The sequence below is a fragment of the Pteronotus mesoamericanus genome, unplaced genomic scaffold (assembly GCF_021234165.1).
Source record: "Pteronotus mesoamericanus isolate MK-2021 breed Mesoamerican mustached bat unplaced genomic scaffold, CSHL_Meso_final contig_20, whole genome shotgun sequence".
Taxonomy (NCBI): domain Eukaryota; kingdom Metazoa; phylum Chordata; class Mammalia; order Chiroptera; family Mormoopidae; genus Pteronotus; species Pteronotus mesoamericanus.
The window spans coordinates 31,856,895-31,877,933 of NW_026555085.1; the positions used below are offsets into that span (position 1 = coordinate 31,856,895).

The 21,039-nt window shown below is 36.7% G+C and overlaps 1 protein-coding gene across 2 annotated transcripts in view; it reads left to right on the forward strand.

Annotated features, from left to right (window-relative positions):
- ADGRB3 (adhesion G protein-coupled receptor B3) overlaps positions 1–21,039 on the forward strand; it is a 706,145-nt gene that overhangs the window by 614,950 nt on the left and 70,156 nt on the right. The window lies entirely within an intron of this gene.

Consider the following 21,039-nt stretch of genomic DNA (forward strand, 5'->3'; position numbering starts at 1 on the left):
ACTGAGGACCGTGGCCTTCATTTTTAGGTAAATGGGCATCCCGCTCCCCCTGCTATCTCGACACTGAATGGACAAACCAGGAAGGGCAGCTGGAGAGCCTGGGGCTTTGGACTAGAGAATCCAGCAATCTAGATTATTGAAAAGAGGATGGGAAGGTGTCTCCGTAGGCTGAGAAAAAAGTCATATTACCCGGGGAAACTAATGTTTAACATCCTAACCCTACCCAATAAAGAGAGTAGAAAGTGAGGGGTGACTGCGGGTGTCACCGGGGCATACGCCTCCCTCCTGGGAGGTGGTGTTGCCTCATGCAAACACCAGGGCAGGGCACACAGTTCCTTCTAACACTGTGCCTAGCTATTCAACATGTGCGATATTCTGCCTTTACTTTTGACAGTAGCAAGACCATTCTTAATGGAGTTAAAGAATGAAAGTCAATAACCTGCAAACTATATAATCGACCACAATGCCATGAAGGGTTGATCGTTTATATTTATCATCTCCAATTTTTTGTTTCATTCCAAATGTTGGCATAGCCCCCTCATTCACATGTGGGGGCCAGACTAGACTATGTTATGAGTCAGGAAATCTTTTTGATATCTTAGGAGGAAATCTGAGACTGTATTTCCTGCTTAATGGACTATTGGCATCATTTTTGCCTATATAGACTGGTTTATAATGTCTTCCAGGTAGTCTGAGTAGTTGTGTTACCCTCATTGCTTTTGTGGACATTTAAGCCAAACAATAAATTGTGCTTTGTTGGTGACTCCCACCAAACATGACATTTGTTATGATATCCCTGTTAACTAAGCTGATGCATGTCCAATGTGAGAGAGCGTCATGACTATTGATGGCTGTAATAAGTACAGTCAACAGACTTGTGCTACAAATGTTAATCATGGCAAATAATCACTATGGGTGGTTATTTCCTGTAATAACAAGTTTACAGACAAGAGATTCAGCAGTGTTTCCAATCTCATCATTACCTACTCATTTTATCTTTGCCTGCTTATCCCACTTCTCCCATTTCTCAAATGCACATTTTGGGACATGGCAATATTTTTCAAGCATTAATATGAATAGATGTCTTCCTTAGAAGTAATTAGAGCCATACCGATGGCAGAGAATTATGAGACAGTCTGGGTTCCCAACCTCCTCAGAAGCTTCCAGGTATAATCTGAAACCAGCCCCCATACTCATGAGAAGAACAAGGAGAAAGAGGCAGGCCACTCCAGATTGGGAGGTGCCAGGTTTAATAAGCAAGGGAACTTAGGACGCTTGTTGGGGGTGGTTGTAAAAGGACCTCCTCATCTCCTTGTTAGGATCTTCTTGTTAGATCTCCTCATCTGCCTGCCAGAGTCTTAAAAATTTACACAGAGGCCTTAACAGAGTTCAGTTACATATACTAACCAGGTAGTCTCAACACCACAAGTGTGTATCCTTTGGTTAGCTTCTGGGGACAGGGAAGACAAGCAGAACACACATTCCAAGGGGAGGGGCTGGGGAGCCTCCAATTGACCTAGTCTGGCTCATGGTTCAATCTGCGGTCACATCTTCTTGATGCCCTCCCCCAACACACAGTATCTTTCAGCTCAAGTAATGTTCCAGCACAGGAGGCAATGAAAATGTATTATCTGAAAATTACTCCATATAAAGCAAATAGTCATGTTCTCCTTCGCGTTTTTCAGAAACAGATGGCCACTGTCTTAGTAATAAAAATAATTCTCCTTACTTACCAGGCTTTCATTTCAAAATTGAATTGTGTCATATTATTCTTATACCATTTCTGTGAGGGAGCTAGAGACCAAGACATGATATTTTATTGAGCCCTTAGCAGAAAAGTCTGAACCCAGTCTCTGAACTTGTCATCACCTTCAAAGGATGCCATGGCTCGTTAGACTCCATGCTAAGATTACAATTGATCCATTTACAGACATTGTTCTTCTGTGTGAAAATTTGCTACTGCCTTTTAAAAGATGTTCTGAGGATATCAAATGTATGTCAACGGGGTAAAATAAGAGTTTGGTTATGTCATAGGGTTATATTTTAGTCTTGCCACATTAAAGCAGCATTTGACCCAATTCCTATGTGGGAGCTTAAAACAAAAACAAAAACAAAACAAACAAACAAAAAAACCACAGTGCTTTCCTCACCCCCTCTAAATTCTTTTAGCTGGGCTCATCAAATTAACAGAGGCAGATTAACAGGAGAAAAATAAGATTTTAATATATGTGCACAGGGAATTCACATAAGCATAAAAATTCCCAAAGACCATGAGGCAGAATTGGATGTATATGACATTTTGGACAAAGGAGAAAAGGAGGGAATGGGGTCTTAGATTTTAAAAGTGCAAATGGGTGATTTGCAGGTAATTGAGGAAGAGCAGAACACATGTGGCAGGTAAATTTTTGGCAGACAACACAGAAAATAATGGAACACAGGGTGGAGGGGGTAAGGATGGTCAACAGGCTCCTGCTTGGAGTCTTACTGTTTAAGGCTGAGGTGATTATGCTGAGGTTTCCTTCCAGAAGCCGGGTTTTCCATCTGAATTTCTTAGGCAGGAAAGGAGGGAGGGTCAAAGATTATTTTTTGAGTCTTTTGTTTTTTGATATTCAGCTTAAAAACCAATATCTCAAAAGACAGCTTTAGGGTGGCAAAACTTTGATCCCCTTCACCCATCTTTCTCAGGGACTAAACTCTGATGCAGGGATTAAACAGCCTAAATGATGCACAGCGGCATCAACAATGGAAACTGCAAGAGCTTCGTCAGCAACCCCTGATGCTCTGAGTTCCGTTTTGGTGGCGATAGTGGAGGTCATGATTGTTTCCAGTTGAGATTGGTTGTAACCGTGTGAAGTCGAAAGAACCAATGTATACCAGTCTAATAAATAAAAAGGGAATTCCACTCTGCAAATTACTTCCTGCTTTCCATTAATTCTATACTATAGACCACTTAGAAAAGAGCAGGAAAACTTCCATCTCAAGAAAACATGCTTTTTGAGGTTAAGTCACCTTAAGCATTCTTGTTGCCTATCATTAAGTTACGAAGGAGGCAAAGGAAACAGCTCTGAACTTTCCTCAGATGTTGGTTTTCAGACACCTTAAATGAGAGAACAAAACGTCTCCAAAAGATGGTGTCAGCACAAGAAACATACAAACCTGTAGAGAATTTTTATGAGTTTGACTCAAACTGATGAAAATTTCCAGGAAGCAAAATCTCAACAGATTGAGAAGATGCTCTGCAGAATGGCAGTTTTGCAGCTTATTTTATGCATTAGAATCAAAAGAGCTGATGTGGGGAGGGCTACATAAAATCCATTGGTTGTAGATTAAGGGTGCCATAGAAAGCAAAGTGGGGAAATCACTGAGATTAGATAAAAAGCAAAACAGAGAGAGACATACTTCTTTTATATTGGTGGGTATAGGATAGTTAACATTTACAGCACACAGGATGCAGGCAATAAGATGACAACGAAGGGTTCTGTGGTCTCATGCTCCGGTGCTAGCCGTGTGCTCTGCGGGGTGGGGCGGATTACTCTGACCTTTCAAACGTATGTTATCTTAAATGCAAAACACAGTAGCCAGGCTCACTTAGGGAAAAGATTGACCTTTGTCAAGGAAGCTACAAGCCTAGGACGTGACTACTCATCATGACCGACCTTTTAATTAGGAATTTTTATGTTCAGACGACCCTGTGTGGTTACGTTCAGTGTCTGAGTTTGTAAGGCCCACCATGCAGGGCCCCCCTGAGCTGGTCAGGTTTAGTAGGAGGCCGCATTCTCATTCACAATAGTTCATACAAGATGAACTCAGAAGAGACATCCGTTGGTAATTGGGAATGCCTGAAAAGGCGAGAAGTAGCCAAGCAGATGAACACTAAAACAGTACTGTTTTGCACTCAAAATGGAAATTTTAGTTTTGTCCATGATGCATGCTTTTAATAAAAAAAATTCAAAATAAATTTCTGTCAATTACTTTTTTACATGTATCATTTCTGCCTTTAGTTTTTTTTCCCCTTACACACACACACACACACACACACACACACACACACACACACTCTAGAAAGAAGACCTTGGCATTACAGAGAAAGAACGCTCACAGTTGGAACCTCTGTTCCTCCATTTACTAAGTTTGTTTACTTTTGTTACTTGGCCTCCTGGAGTGTCTGTGTTCACACCATTTAGGAGTCATTGTGACAGTCGCATACATATTAAGTTCCTTACTCTTTATCACACTGGACACTTGTTAAAAATGGCAAGGGAGACTTTTTATTACAATAGAGGTAAGAGACAGTTGCAGTAGGTAGAAGAGACTGGACTTGTGGGGGTTCAGAACTAGTCACCCCAAGATGTGTCTCTGTGGTTATGCAAACTGTTTTGAGCTAAAGGCAACTTTAGCCGTGGGCTCAAGAGAAATTTCTGCCCTTCCCTTAACTACCCTTAAGAATTTGAATGAGGGGCCTTACCCATAATAAGAGATTAGCAGAGATAAGCTCTTTTGGCCCCTCTATAGAGCAGGACAAACTTCTGTCTGCTATACATCTGCTCTTCCCATTGTTCTGCAATAGTCCCTTGACGCCCCCAAGGCACATTACCTCACCCCTAGCTTAGAAGGTCTTATATACCTCAATCCCCCTTCCTGTCTCTGAACCTCTCCTACATTTATAGTCTCTGACCATCTTGAATTCAGGATCCCATGCATATGTATGTATTTCTCTTGCTCATCTGTCTCATGTCTGATTTTTTAGACCAGCCAAAAGAACCTAGCGGGTAAAGAAAATTTTGTTGTCCCCTACAGACTTAACTCTGCTGAAACAAAAAGTGGGAGGATATAAAACACCAGGATCAGCTAATGGAAAAGTTCTGGAAAATGATAGGAATGTGATCAAGTTTGCTAATTGTTGCTTCCGCAAACTACTGTATTTTGCCAAGTATAACATGCTCCCTTGTATAATGTGCTCCCTTGTATAACGTGCAACCATGTTTTTGGCCCAAATTTTCAGGGGAAAAAAAAATCTCTTTTTTTAACTTTTTAATTCAATTTTTATTTATATTTAGAAACAAAACCGATTATCATATTCCAAGGTAGTATTTTGCATACAAATATCATTGCTTTCTGGAGTTACACTTTTAATGCATAAGCATAAATAAAAGAATTAACACTTATATAGATATGGAATTAGTACTACCCATGTATAATGCTTATCCTTATTTTTCCCTCAAAAATTTGGGCAAAAAAGTGCGTATTATACCTGACAAAATACAGTAGGTTCTTATGTTCCTACAGAAACTGGGGCATTATCTTATTGATTTAGTTTTAAAGGATGGTTCCCAGACCCTTAAGAAAAGCATTTCTGGATTGTGGAAGACTTACATCTCAAAGGAGCATAGAAAGAGTGTACAGTCCCAAGTTTTCTAAAGTAAAAGCTGTATGAAAAGCAGGCGGAGCCTATAGTCAGGAAGAAGTTTGAAGCTTAGTCAAGCCGGGAATGGTAAGGCCTTCTCGATCACCCTCCTTACTTGCTATGCCTTGCAGTTCCTCATATTCAACATGTTTTCTTCTTACAAAGTTTTGGTCTTTATTCAGTTTTCCTGGGGTTTTTTGCTCATCACTCTTCCCTCCTACACAGCAATAGACATTATTTTTTTAATTGCACATAAAACTGACCTATTTCGAAAGGACTGATACCCATAGCCTGGCCAGACTGCTGGAAGCAGGGGGAGGGTGGGAACAGGAGAGGCCTCCTCCCCCAACGCCAGAGGCAAACCCCCCAAGGGCAGCGGGTGGGACCGCAGTGCCCCTGTAACCGAGTTTCCTTGCAGAGGCTCCTCCCCAACCCCCAGCAAGATGGCAACAGATGGAAGTACTGCAAAGCTAGCAAGATAATTGGATAGGGAAAAAGTCCGCTACCCCCTTCCAGTACCTTGGGGGTGGGACTAGGAGAAGGCAGTACGTATGCCATGGAAGTCAGAATGGCAGCAAGGGAAGGAAGGGATGTGCTCTGACCCACCTGGCATATGTACTGGCTGGCAAAGTCACAGGACCTTGTGGCCCTGGAAGCCACATGACAAATGGCATCACCAGCCCCACATGTGGGATCCAGGAGGGAGCCTGAAGCCAGACAGTGGCTGGGAGCAAGCTGACAGCCTGGAGGGCCACTCAGCGGCCACCTGAATTCCCAAAGGATGGTACTTTAAATGGGAAAAGGAGCTCAAGATGCTGCCTTTATTTTTGGTCTGGAGAGGGTGGCTGGGCTTTTCCTCCAGGTTTCTTAGAGGGGATGAGCTTTGAGACAAGACTGCCATTCTCCCAGGTCATGCAGCACTTGAATGAGACCTCTTTTCTTTGTCACCAGCCTCTGCCTCTAGAATTTGCCTATTGGCAATTGTGGGCAGCTGAGCCCCTACTTCGGTTTGGTAATAAAACCTTTTGTTTAGTGGAGGGCCTGGGAAAAGTAGCTTGTGTTTTAAAAGTTTGGGGTTTGGTTTAGTCATCAATTAGGGCCCCATAATTATCTTAATAATCATCTCCTACGAATTATGATTCTTCTCTGAAAAATATTTTCCTTGACCTTGGAATGCTTTCTTCACTCAGTAATTGCTCTCATGGCAATTTCTTCACTCAGTAATTGCTCTCAATTTCTAATTCTGTTATGGGCTCACCTTAGACTTTTATCTACCTTTGCCCTTACCTTCTGGGGTTTTTTTTTTTCTTTCAATAATATTATTCTAAGCAAAAATTTTAAACAAATCATAAGTTTAACGAAAAAGGGGTTATACACTTATTTTCTTATTTTCAAGTTGCATCATTTTTTTTACTACTCTTGGTTTATAATTGAATAACAAAGCAAGTTGAACTTTTTTAATCCTTGGGTTAATGATGTTGTAGTTTTATTCCTCAAAAATTATATGGTCAAAATAATTAAATCATCATGGAAAACCCCATTTATTTTCTCCAAACTCTAAATCAAAACAAAAATAAAACATCTGCATGACCTGAACATATTCCATAAGTTCAAGCCTTGATTTTAGAATTCCAGAGACTTGTATTTTTAAAAAAAGTTACAATGTTCTCTTCCCTCTTAGATATGATTCTTAGACTCTTTTCTACTCACAGTGGGAATATCATAAAAATAGAGCTACTGCATGTTTATAAAAATGAAAATGAAACTAGATATCCTAGATACTGCAAAGTTCTATCGTCTTTATGTTTTAATTATATATATTGCTTTGAAATCTTAGCTACATTAAACTCAAGTTAAAGTTATCATTTTGCTTTTTTGGTGGTTACATTCTGTTAGTCTTTGTAAATCAAGGCTATATGTCCCATGGGTTCTTCTACTGTTTTATTTACTCTATACTGAATGCAGCAGGGGATTAAACAGAGATTGGTAATGAAATTTACTCTTGACTCATACTGTGACCTCTGATATCTTCAGAGACATTACATTTCCTTATTTTTCTCAGCTTATCTGCCTCAAAAATAAGGACAATTATGTCTATCCATATTTTCAAGATAGAAAGAATGTCCATTTTTAGTCTGTTTTCTAAAATGGTTCACAAATTAAAAATTCTGGCATGTGCTGATCTCCAAATCTGTTATGGGCTTTTCATGAGTCCATAGTTTTCAAATATTTAAGAGAAGGTGGAGAGACGTGTAAGTGCATGAGCTGAGCAGTTCTGTGAGTCAGGGGTTGAGTCCCAGCATGGCTCCTTACATTTTATGAAACCTTGAGCATCATGCTCCATCTATCTGTGCCTCAGTTCCCTGATTTGTATGTGGTAAGAATAATAACACAATAATATATCCTAAAAGGACTATCGTAAAGTCCAGAAATAATGCAGCTAAACACTTAGCACAGAACCTGGCATATAGCAGCCACTCAAAGCAAAAATAAATTAGAAATTTTAATGCTCATTGAAAATACAATTTTTAAAAATTCTATTTATCCCAAATATATTTGACCCTAAGTCAAAGAAACATCATTTAATCCTTTCTTGTGATTATTAATTATGAGATATTCAAATTGTGACAGTACAAAAAGCCATTACTACTACCCTGATTATTTTCACAAAATTTAGTTTTTGGTTAATAGATATTGCTGATTAATAGAACAGAAGTCACTTCTTGGTTCGAACTGTGAGATCATCTTTTATTTAAGTTGCTGCTTTTCTTTTATGAAGGAAATACTTCTGACTCATTTTATCCTTTTCCTAGAACTAGGATTAAGTTGATACCTTTCTGCACTCTAGGGGAGGAAATATTTTACTTATAACCATCTAGGTTCTTTGGCTGGTCTAATAATCAAATTAATGTAAAACAGATTAACAGGAGAAAAACGAATTTAGTAATGTACATATGCAGGCTCCTTAAGCACATGAGACCCGAGGACAAGCCGGACAGTTGAGACTAATGCGCCCTCCTGAGCTAAGGATGATATAGGAGGCCAAGGGGAGGAGGGCAGTTCACAGGGTAAGAGCAGATGTTCTGTAATTAGCCGTTTGCCTTGCCGTACAGATAGGTCATTCGGATAAAAAGTTATCTCTGGTCATAGCTCTCTTTCTGGGTTCTCTAAATTCTTTTTGGTAGTTAAGGGAGTGGTAAAAATTTTTCTTTAATCTTCTGGGTCTTGATTGCTATCAAAAGAGCTCACATGCCAAAGTGGCGCATTTTGGAGGTTCATCTTAACCGTTTCAACACATAAATTTCTTCACAGTTACTCAGATCCAAATATGTCAAAATTTGCGATGGGGGAGAAAAAACAAAGTGAAACCAACTAGCTCGCCTAAGGGCCAGACCTACATCCATGGTCAGATTTGTGGAACCCCAGCTGAATAGGCCGCCTTGTCGCGGGCTTATATAAACAATCAGCATCCTGCTATTTCCTTGACCACACGACTTTCACTTATACTTCAAATCCTCACATAGTTGTCACTATTGATTTGAAATATATTTTAGTGTTGGGATGGGAATTAGAAAAGTACTATGAATTTTCTTTTATACTATAGAAATTTAGGATCTATCAATGAATTACATGGCACCATCCTAATATTATCTATATAAGCCCACTAGTGTCTTGATGTATTGTCATTCAACACATAATTTCTTTTTTATAAAGCAAAACCACTTACATCTTTTGTTTGCTGTTATCCAAAGTCTTCAGTCTCTATCATACATACAGCAACAGGTTGCTTCTTATTCATGGGAAATAAGAACATCTTATTTGTGGATTCATTAAGTGGAGAACCTATGTGACAGACACAATAAGATATAGAAAAATGAACTGGAAATAGAACTTATTCAGGAAGCTTACATTAAGGGGGAAGTAAGCCAGTCACATCAATAACTATAAATATAGCAATGCAAAGACAGAAAGTGCTCATTCACCCAGCAATTCAGTCTTTCATTCACTCACCCATTCAGCAATGGAGTGTTCTTATTTCTTAACACAGATTAGGATCAGTGCTCAATTCAGGCAGTATAATAATGAATAGCAACAAAATAATAGCAGATCAAAGCTCCCTCCTTGTTACTTTAACCTTAATGTGTATGTGGTGGTATAGGAATGGGGCGGTATAAACAGGCAATTAAACAAACTGTGATAATACAGACTTTGGAGATCAAGCAAGATCTGCCAGAGTATTCTAACATATTTGTTTCTGTTTACCCTGAGATCATACCTTCTTACTATCGCCCCTATCACTTTGCACTGTAGTTCATGGTTTATATGCCTGCTACCTTCTCCTTCTCTCTCTTTGGTTCTCAAGATACTGTAGTAGTTATATTTGTAAAAATAACTTTATTTCTAACCACCACCAACTTTCTTTATTTCCCAATTATCTTTGTACTCTAGTTTCAAACTTGAATATTACGTACAGCTGCAATGCATTCTCAGTAATTATGTCTTTTCATTGACTTGTATTTCATCCTAAAAAGTCTGTCTTAATTTTATTGTCTTCTATAAAGTTATGATATTAAAGAACCAATTATATTGCAACTGATTAAAAATGTAGTGTAGTTAAACTTCGTATGGATTTCAGAATCACACTTTTGCCAAGTGCTACATTTAAAACAAATCTAACAAATTGTTTGATGCTTGAGTGGTCCACGTTAAAAATAAGTTGAATTCAAAGAAAGTGAAGGATCATAATGTCTGGTTTTTGAATACTTTGAATACTGGTACATTTTGAGTTTCTGCAACATCTTATTGGAGACAAAAGCCAAATGGGGGGTTTATTGTAATCATATGTCCTGTATTACTCTCCTTCCCCTTTTTCTCCAACACATTTGAAAATTCTCTACTTGACCTAGATCTGCCATGAATTACCCATCTCCCCATATTCCTCTCAAATGACTCCTCTTCTTTGTGCTCATGTACTTTATATTATAACAAAAGGTAAGATGTTTTATTTCTTCATAAGCCCTCCCAAGTTCTGGGTCCCAGATCTTGTAGTAAGATACCAGAGGGATCACACATGTACTTGTTCTGATTCATTATAATAGCCCAGGCCAAATGGGCGCCTAGTGGAAGAAGGATGGAAAGAGGCTAGGCAGAGCCCGTGGCACAAATGTTATGCTTTCTTTGCCACAAAGCTCCCAATCTCCAATAAGTGGTCTAATGGTTCAATCCAAGCTATGAATTAAACCCAAAACTTGTCTAAGTTCTGGTGGCAATATCACACACAGGACAATATGACACACAGGACTCTTGACAGAAATATGTAGAAAGTTAGGGCAATTTTTTTTTTTTTTGGCAAGAAGTTTTAGATGTCTAGGATCTACTCAAGTGTAATAATTTTAGATGATATAGGTCATTTCCAATTCAACCAGGTCCACTAAGACCATGTGATGTAAAGAAAAGCAAATGACACCTGGAATAAGTTAAAAGGCATGACTTTGGATCCTTGCTCTGCTCCTCCTGTGTGACTTTGGTAAAGTCACTCAGTTTCACTGGGCATGTTTTATTCATCCATAAAATGAAAATTATAATAATTACACCTATCTTTTCTCTTGAGCATAAGGATCAAATGAGATAGTGGGTATTAAAATATTAGGTAAAACCTACCACACTTTACAAATATCATTTATTACTAAGTGAAAGTGGATTTAGTGGAATTGAGGAAAATAGGTTCAGAAACTATTAAGTGAAGTGTAAATATTTGGATTGATTTCAGAACTGGAAAATTAGTATAATTTATTCTTGTTGGTTCATATGTTGCATTTACTCAAGCACAGTATTTTATCAATTAAATTTTAATTTTAATTTGAGTTTATCAATTAAGAGCAGGATAATTCAAGTCTGTTTTGTACATATTATCACATGTAACACTTAGTCTTAACTTTGGCTCTGAGTGATAGGAAAACCCCAAACAACAGTGATATGAAAAAAAATAAAAGATTATTTCACTCTTATGTAAATGTAGGCAGTCCATGCTCATTAGGCACTCACTTCCTTCTAACAAAATGTTTTCTGCAATATTGAACTTGCATTTTTGACCTCGGTGTCCAATATGACTACTCTAGTTCTGGCCATCCTGTAAACATTTCATCTGACACTAAAGAGGAAAAGGGAGAGAGAAAAATACTTTCCAAAGTTTCCCATACTATTCTTCCTCATAGGTCATTCACAAGAATCTAATCATACAACATTAAAAGAAAGGATGGGAAATCCTGTTTTTATTCTGAAACCCTATGTGTTCAGGTAATATTTTTAAAGATTCAGTTATAAGGGCAAGGAGTCAACATGTATTGGGAGAAGCTAATCATCTGCACAATAGCAATGAGAGAGAACTCCTAGCATTTAACCTCCAGTAAGCAATAGAATGTATAATCTGACCAAAATCTTTGAAATCACTCATAACAGAGCTAATTTCTTACTTTTTTCAAAGATATATTTCCTGGATAAAATCTATGTGCAGTTATTCCACTGGAAATGGAAGAGGAAAACAAATTCCTGACCCTTAGAAGCTATAACTTATGAAATAAGCATAAAAATAAGAGTTTCCATGACATAATGTGATCAGACAAGAGAAAATGATTTTGAATTCATGGAAGGAAAAATAAAGTGATGTATTATTTGGAGCTGCAATCATTATTTGCTACAGTTATGTATTAAATGGCATCCCAGAAATATGAAAGAATGTATATTCCTCTCAAAGGGCTTCATTTACTACAAGAGAGTATTCCATGCACTGAGAGGCTATAATTGAGAACAGATTGTGAATCATAATTTGCTTTCTCTTAGAAATATACACATGACATATTCATATTGAGTTGAATAAGATAAATAAGTAGATACTCAGCAAAGATGGATACTGTTTATCTAAGCTTGATTTGAAACGATTCAATGATTCTTAGAGTATTGGGTTCAGAATCAAGTCAGTTCTGCAGCACTGCTCGTCCCTCGTGGAATCCTGGTATAAAGGCAGTGCCGTCAAAGTAGGAGGACAGGTTGCTGAATGTAATTGGATTCTCTTTCTTGCTCCAATACTAACTTTGACTACTGCCACGCCTCTCCTCAGAGGGCAAAAATGTATGGAGGAGAATAGAAGGAGGCAAGGTTGAAAGTGGGCTGAAAGGAACAGTTTTCACCCTCTTTAAAAAAAAGGAAAATGAAATTATAGCTCTCTAGAGAAGACCGTGAATACATCTCAACTCCTTCCCACCCCTCTTCACCCTCTCCCTCTGAACCTTGGGCCCAGATCGCTGTCTCTCTCTCCTCTACTGCCATGCTTGTGGTTAAAAAGGGAGGGAGTTTCTCAGCTCATCCACATTACTTTAAACTGTATCATTTAGAGCCATGATATAAGAATCAAAGACAATACTTAAAATATTTATAAGACCTATTTTTGACTTAATGGTATTTTGAATTTTGTTTCTCCTTTCCTGTTGACAAGTTTTACTGTTTTGGTTTTAAATAAAAATGCTAAGTCTGATAGGAGGAAATGGTATAAAACATGATGTATCCTATTGAAACCAAAGGGGACTAATAATAAAGCTTTGGCTCAACCCAGAAACATTGTGATTCAGCTGTCACCATTTCTAGACAAAGGTAGAGGCTATTCAGTTATACACTATTTTTTTTAAAGAACTGAAAATACAGTAAAATAATGTTTTACGGTTGACCCTTGGACAACACAGATTTGAATTGCATAGGTCCATGTATAGTCAGATTTATTTTTCAGTATATGCTGTAAATGTATTTTCTCTTTCTTATTAGTTTCCTAAAATTTTCTTTTCTCTGGCTTCCTTGATTATATGAGTACAAGATATAATACATATATAAAAATTTGTTAATTGACTTATGTTATCAGGAGGCTATTAGTAATCAAGTTTTGGGGGAGTTAGAAGTTATATGTGGATTTTCAACTGCATGAGGTGGGTGCATGGGGTGGGTGCCCCAACCCTATTGTTCAAGGATTGACTTCTTCTTCTTCTTCTTCTTCTTCTTCTTCTTCTTCTTCTTCTTTCTTCTTCTTCTTCTTTTTTCTTCTTCTTTTCTTCTTCTTCTTCTTCTTCTTCTTCTTCTTCTTCTTCTTCTTCTTCTTCTTCTTCTTCTTCTTCTTCTTCTTCTTCTTCTTCTTCTTCTTCTCCTCCTTCTCCTCCTCCTCCTTCTTCTTCTTCTTCTTCTTCTTCTTCTCCTCCTCCTCCTCCTCCTCCTCCTCCTCCTCCTCCTCTTCAATCACCATTTTGCTAGTCCATTTAGGTTCCAGATTTTAAAGTGACTTACACTAGTACATTTAGCTATATTCTCTATTGATAAAATAAATTAATTTGAAGAATCTTTTTTTTTACAAAAGAAAAAATGTAGATTCAGAATTTGAGATGTCCTTATCTTTTGACCGTACTCATTCCAGTAATGCATTCTAAACATATGCATATGTCATAATTACTTGCAGATGTGTTGTTATACTTACATAATTTGTTATGTTTTAAAGCTATTGTTTACAATGTGCCTAACTTACCTAATACAGGATTCTCTGTAAAAATTTTGTACTTGAAATCCTCAATGACAAAACCCATTAAGACATGGTAAAGAAGAAAGATCACCTGGGGTTTGTCTGGGCTGAGCTATTCTTTTCTAAAAGATAGTCTTCCAAAAAAGGTATTTATAATCATTACTTAGAAAAGTAATGGTACTAGAAATAGTTTATTTTGCTACATACTATTATTGTCCAATCTGGGCTACAGTACTCTGGCCATAGTTGTCTGTTCCACATACTGAGAGAGTGAGTACCTAGCTTGGTAGGTTTCTACACTTTCAAAGGTAATTGCTTATTAAAAGGTACAAAGCAGTTTGAGACATCCTCAGTCTTGCTTCAGAATAAGGGATGTGTTACAATGCGATTTCAGCACTTCCTAACATGTGGACTGAAATCTTGATTTGTTCTTGGCAATAATTTGTTTCCACAGAGCCAGTTTTATGGTGCACAGTAGCAAGGAGTGTGTCATAAGTCAAAGGTTAAAGAACATGGAACTGGAGAATCATTTAAAAAGGACCCAAGAGAAAAAAACTCAAAGAGGAAAACAGAAAAACCAGTAGTTTCCTACTATTTCAGGGCACTGGAATCCATGGGTTTAAGGTTGAATGGGGGTCTGTGCAGTGGGTCTTTGGTTTCCCAGTGGTAATGCGCTTATAAGTGTGTGGTCACATGGCCCAACAGAGGCTTCAGTGCTTCCTCACAATTACATGTTATCTGGCTTTCCAGTTCTCAAAAAAAAAAAAGAATTTCCATTCTGTTCATGTGTACTCAAACCTCTGACCTCGCTCCTACATCTTTAGCTTTAGTAACAGACTCAACTCCTACTCCCAAAGAAACTGGTAACTATCATAGACGGAATTACCAATATCTTACCTTCCCACCATAAAGTATGCTAACTTTTCTACATTTACACCTAGTTTTTCTTCCTTCCTATCAGTTTTAAATCAAGAGAGGACTCTCATGTTTTCCAAGGCCAGTTCTTCTAATGTGCTTTAGATTTCATGTCTACCCTACTTCTCCAGAAGTTGATGGAATTAGTTCCCTCTCACTACTGATTCACAATTTCTATTTGATTCTTTACTTAACCTTTAAACATTCTTTAGTACCTCTCAATATAAAGATAAATCTCATACCCAAATTCCCTTCTAAAAATTATAGAAGTTTTGATAACTACAACTCACGTATACTTATCACTTATTATATGCCAGATGTACTGTAACATCTATGATTAACTTGTTCAGGGGAGGAGGTAGGGGATCTTGCCATTCCTAGCTCAAGAGTTGCAACTTTGTTCTTGCCAAGGGAAGAAGAAACAACAGAAATGTCGCTCTCTCACTGTTTGTTCAGCAGAGAGTGCATGATGGCCCCGTCTAGGGTCATAAAAATAGAGAGGTCAGCAGGTATACTATTATTAAATATAATCGAATAAAAATTGGTGATTGATTGTATGTGGGGAAATAACAAGGATGACATCTAGGTTCTTGGTTGAGAATGATGGGTGTTCTTTCACAAAAGGAGCAACTGGCTTGAGGGGAAGTGTGCAGAGTTCATTTCTGGACATGTTGGGCTTGAAATATCTGGAGTTGGATGGCTCATCTATAAGCAGATAGAGGTTTAAAAGGCAGGTGCAAATGGGACTCTCCTATCTCAGGTTAAAATTGGTACTTTGGAGTGGAAGTTCTTTGACATGTCCACAAATCATCATGCCCCTGGTATCATAACTGGCCCAATGATGGCATTCAGCACAATTCACCTGTGGTCGTTGTTCAACGACGGGCATATTCCCTCCAGAATATAGAAAAGTCCAGAGGATCCAATCAGACGATAGTCTCCCTTCCTCCGGCACACCCCCAGGACAAGGTTACTCTGTTTTGTCTTTTCTTTTTTCACACCTTTCGTCATTAGTTGTGTGGTTCTGTTTTCATAGCAGGTTTTCTAAAGATGTCTATCAGTTCTGATGGTATCCTAAATTAAAACATGAATGTTTAGCAGAGACTTCCATTTTTGTTACTCATTCCATAACTTTAGGAACTGGCTAAAGCTAGATAAGTTACTAGAATAGGTTGAGAGTTTGCATAAATAGTCATCATTATGAAACCTTTTTAGAACCCAACAAGAACTAAGCACTTTACTTTTATTATATGGAATTTTAAGGCGACCCTATGTAGTAATATTTTCACTGCCATCTGACACATGAAAGATTAGGCTCTGAGAAGTTGAATAATTTGTGCAAGGTCACACATTGGTAGCTTCAATTGTCAAGAGTTAGCCCATAACTGACTGAGTTGCTGATTGTGAACCCCGGTTGCACCTTAGAGTCACCTGAGTAGCCTTAACAATTCTAATCCTCCGGCTGCACCCTCAACCAATTCCATCAGAATCTTAGGGGTGACACTAATACACCTATGTTTGTAGAGCTCCTCAGGTGACACCACTGTGCCCTACTAGCCCGCCTCTAAAGCCTGGGACCATTTCAAACTTTACCACCTCTGAATCCAAGATTATTTTCATTCCATGTTGAAACAGTCTTGTGACACCAAGTAGACTGTTCATTAAATTTGATAAACAAAATAAATAAATGTCTTCCTGATGGAAAAGCATTATCTTCCTCTGCCTTCTAAGTCATCAAAGAAATATTTTCAAAGCCTAGACACCCCAGCAACAGGGTGAGAGAGTTTTGTTTGCTCTGCTTGTTACAAGTTGAAGGCAGCTTTGTGTACATTACTATTATCCCTGTTTTTGAGTGACCCTTTATGGTCCTTGCTTACACCAGAGGATATAAACCCGCTGACACATGATTCCCTCTGCAGATATAGAACACAGTGTTAGTCAATTTGTAGAGGTACCTTAGAGCTTGTAACACATTTGGAAGTCCTTAAATTATTAGTAAAGCTTTAATTGAACTCTTGGCCTTATTTAGCAAATGACTTTAAGTATATTTCATTTTGAATAAAGTTGTTATTTCCCATGCTTGCAATTAACAGTATATAATGAAGCATCTGCTATGCATGGTGTACAAATGTTTGGATTCCCAAAGGACACATTTCAAAGAATCAGATATTCCTCTTGTCTGTGACAAACTTTCCAAGGTTTTCAAATTATGAACATGTTTTCTGCAAGACATATTTCTGACATCTGTAAAACAGATTTTTATCTCTATTGACATCTGTCCAGCATTTTTCTTCTTAATTAAATCTTAATTTAATATTTTAATATGAAATAAAAATCTTAAATAACAGTAGTGTTTTCTGAGATACATATTTACAAACTGTATTGATCATTTTGTATTATAAATAGCTTTACATTAGCAATTTCTTTTATTTATAAGGGTCATTTTTATGTCATATTTTGATTATGCAGAAAATAATCTTGAATTGTTTTTAAAAGTGAATCATAGAGATGTTTCTTATCATAGCTTTGTGCTGTAGATTGAAAGTAAATATTGCAACTTTCATTTAATAGTAAACCAAGAGATTTTAAGAAAGAACTAAGCCCATTATGTATCTTCCATTGATGTTTTCTAATACATACAAGGGGGGAGAGAAATGCACAGGCTAAATATTTGGGTCTATGAAAGACATTTGTCAGTTGTCTGAAAATGATGTGCCTGTTAATGTAGCATTTCACAGCAGCTGTGGAATAAGACAGGTTGAATGAAATGGCATTAACAAGAAGTTCCTGATTAAATCCTTAATACCGTAAAATATTGCATTTAATCTTATGAAGTTGTCATAATGCCCACTGGTTTTAATGAGTTCTCTCATTTGGATTGAAGTGCTGTATCCTGATAACCTCAAAGTATATTTGCACGTGTGTTGATGAAGTCTATATACCAAAACTATACTTTTAAATGTTCCAGTGTTTTTTTGTTTGTTTGTTTTAGCTGGTGATGATTTGGATAACAAGGATTCATTGGGGAATATCATTTTTGTTTGTTTATCATAACATCTATTTACTAGCTACACACTGTTTTATTTCAAAAAGTATTTGAGATGGCCAAAGAATGTAATTAACCATACAAAAATTAATATTGGCAAAATAAAGATACTTCACAGCACAAGGCAATATACTGCAGTTGAAAGAGCACAAGCTTCTTCATTTGCCACCTGTATAACTTCATGCAGGTTTATTTAACCCATCTGAGCTTTATTTTCAAAATATTGACCTTTCAGCATTGCTGCAAAATTGATATTTAAGGCAGAATAGGTGCTTGATAAGTTAATTTTCTCCTCATCTTTTAAAATGCAGTGAAGTATCTTCAAATATGTTTGTTTTACCAAATAATATTCAATTCATATGTTTGTTTAAGCTTTTAATTAAGCGTCTATTTTTAACAGCTGTCATTTTTGAGTACCTAATATTTGCATTTATGTATTATCTTTGTGCAAAGCCCTTTCTATCTGTTATCTTATTTCACTTTCACAATAATTTGATTTAGTTTGTAAGAACTAGTGTTTTCTGAATAATGTAAATAGGCAGTTATAGTGTAGCTTTTAAAGACCATATTTGAAATAACTTTGGTGATCAATCAGAATTTCTTCCCAAAGTATCATTCATATGTAAGCACTTCCAAATTAATCTCAGAATTATATGTGTCTTGTACATGTGTTATTCCATGTGAATAGCAAGATATACATATTTCAAACTCATTTATTATAGAGCAGTCAGAGTGTGAATGGAGGAAATTATCTAAACAGTTCAAATAAGAATTGCTTCATATGGAGTGGAATTATTTCAGTTTGTCTAAAATTGACACGTAACTGCAAAGAATTTTGATTTCTCCATTTGTACTGCAGTTAAAGTATTAATACTGTTAGAGAGTTTCAAAATATTCCACTAATGTGATTTATCTCAGTATTCTGGTTATTGTGTTTCTAGCAAAAGCAAGCTTCTCTATATCATGTATTCCATAGAGAATTTTTTAATACCATGTGTCTGTCATCAAAGGCATTTTATCTTTTGCTTTTTAAAATACTTATAAGATAGCTAAGATTGTTTATTTTTAAATGCTAACACCATTTCTCCAATGTATTTGAATATTGGGAAAAAGGTAAGTGTAGTGTTTTAGTCTTAGAATTCTTGGAAATTGGCCAAATGAAAAGAGTAAGTAATTATATTTCAGAAATAATATTTTTCAAGTTGGAATTAAAATATCATTAACATTTGAAATAAATTACTAAAAACAGACATCTCTGGTAAATCTAATAAGAAATAGAAAACATAGATAAGCACCCTTAGAAATGCAAAAAAAAAATATTTCTTAAAACCCATGAGGTTATTACATACAATTGTATAATTTGGAAAATATAAATGAAATGGATAATTTCCTGGGAAAACATAAATTGCTAAAATTAATTCGAGAAGAAGTGAATAGCCTGATTAAATCTTTAATTAGAGAATATTCATGGTATGGTAGAATTTTAGAGCTAGGAAAGCCTTTAAAGATCATACAGTAAAAATCTCATAATCTGTAACTAAGAATTTTGAGGTCCAAAGTTTTTTGTGGCAAATTAAAACAAACAAACAAAAACATTCATTAGCTTTGGAAATTAGGAAGTTGTGAGTAATTCCTGAGGAAGGGCAATTCAGGGGAGATGCTAGATTGCAAAGAGAAAGTATATGATCAGGTATTAAAGGAGTCGATGTATGTAGCTGAACTCTTCATGAAATTTGACCACAATGGGAAAGAGAACCATCTATTGAGCACCAGTGGGAATAAACAAACATGAAGAAGGTTGATTGGTTGGTTGGTTGAAGATAGAGATTTCAACAGATTTGTAGGCTAAGAGATTATGTATATAAGAATATAGGTACTAACTAAACAAGGAAAGTATAGAGTTGTCTAAATATGGGATCAAGAATCATCACTATGTATCAAACTCTTTACATGTATCATGCCATTCAGTCTTTACAGCAGTCCAGTGAGGTAGGTGTTCTTGGGCTGGCCAGAAAGTTTTTTTTCTGTAAAATAAAAGATACATTTTTCATTTTCACCAATAACTTTATTGATTTGGATATTTTGAGTATGTCAGCTGTCTCCCACTGCTGGTTTCTAGTGGGTAGAGGCCACTAGACATCTTCTAACTCATAAGACAGCCCCACAACAAAGAATTATCTGGCCAAAATGTTGGTAATACCAAGAAACTTCGCAAACCACTTTTGACATATCCGATCAGTCACAGCACCTTTTCCATATACTGCACAAATCTCTTTGTGTGTGTTTCAATTGCATTTTTACCTTTCTTGAAATAATAAAGTATAATCGTGCTGAAAATGTTGGGTATTTTCTTTCATCTTCAATATTAAAATGGCTGCACAAAAATTCACCAATTTTGATTTTTTTTTAATGCATGCTGACATATGACAGCTGTCACAATACAATCTAACAATTGTTTCATATGAAGTTAAAGACAATTAGGCACTACTGGAGCCATCTTATGGAAAAAACTAAATGAACTTTTCGCCAACCCAATATTATTATCCTCATCTTTACAATGAGGAAAGAGAGGCACAGAGATTTTAAGTGAAAACCAGTGAAGCAGTCACTTACTGTATGAATTCACAGTGTGACTGCAGAGACCTGCCTCTTAACTTTATTGCACCATCTCCTGGAAGGGGAAGGGCCTACTTTGGAAAGGAAGATGAGGAAATATGAAGGGGCACAGAAAATATGAAGATATTAATAATATGTGTGGTCTGTATCTCAACAATAATGTAGAAGTGAAGGTCACCTAATATAAGAGAGTAAAGTAAAAAGCTGGGGCTTGAGAAGGGTAAAAAAACATTGTAAGATTTAGACTATATATAAGCAAAATAATATTGTGAAAAGGCAGTGTGAGGTAATTTAAAAATCACACAAGCTCTGGGATCAGAGACAATGGTTTGGCCCCTTCCTCTCAATCATTAACCAGGAATATTGGCCAAGTTACTTAAAATCTTCAAACCATCATGTGCAAGATAGGGATGGTGATCAAATGACTACATCTTAATCTGTTTTATATTATTCGGAAAACCCTTTATCTTGCTTTCTTCTTTTTTGACTTTCTGGACTAATCTT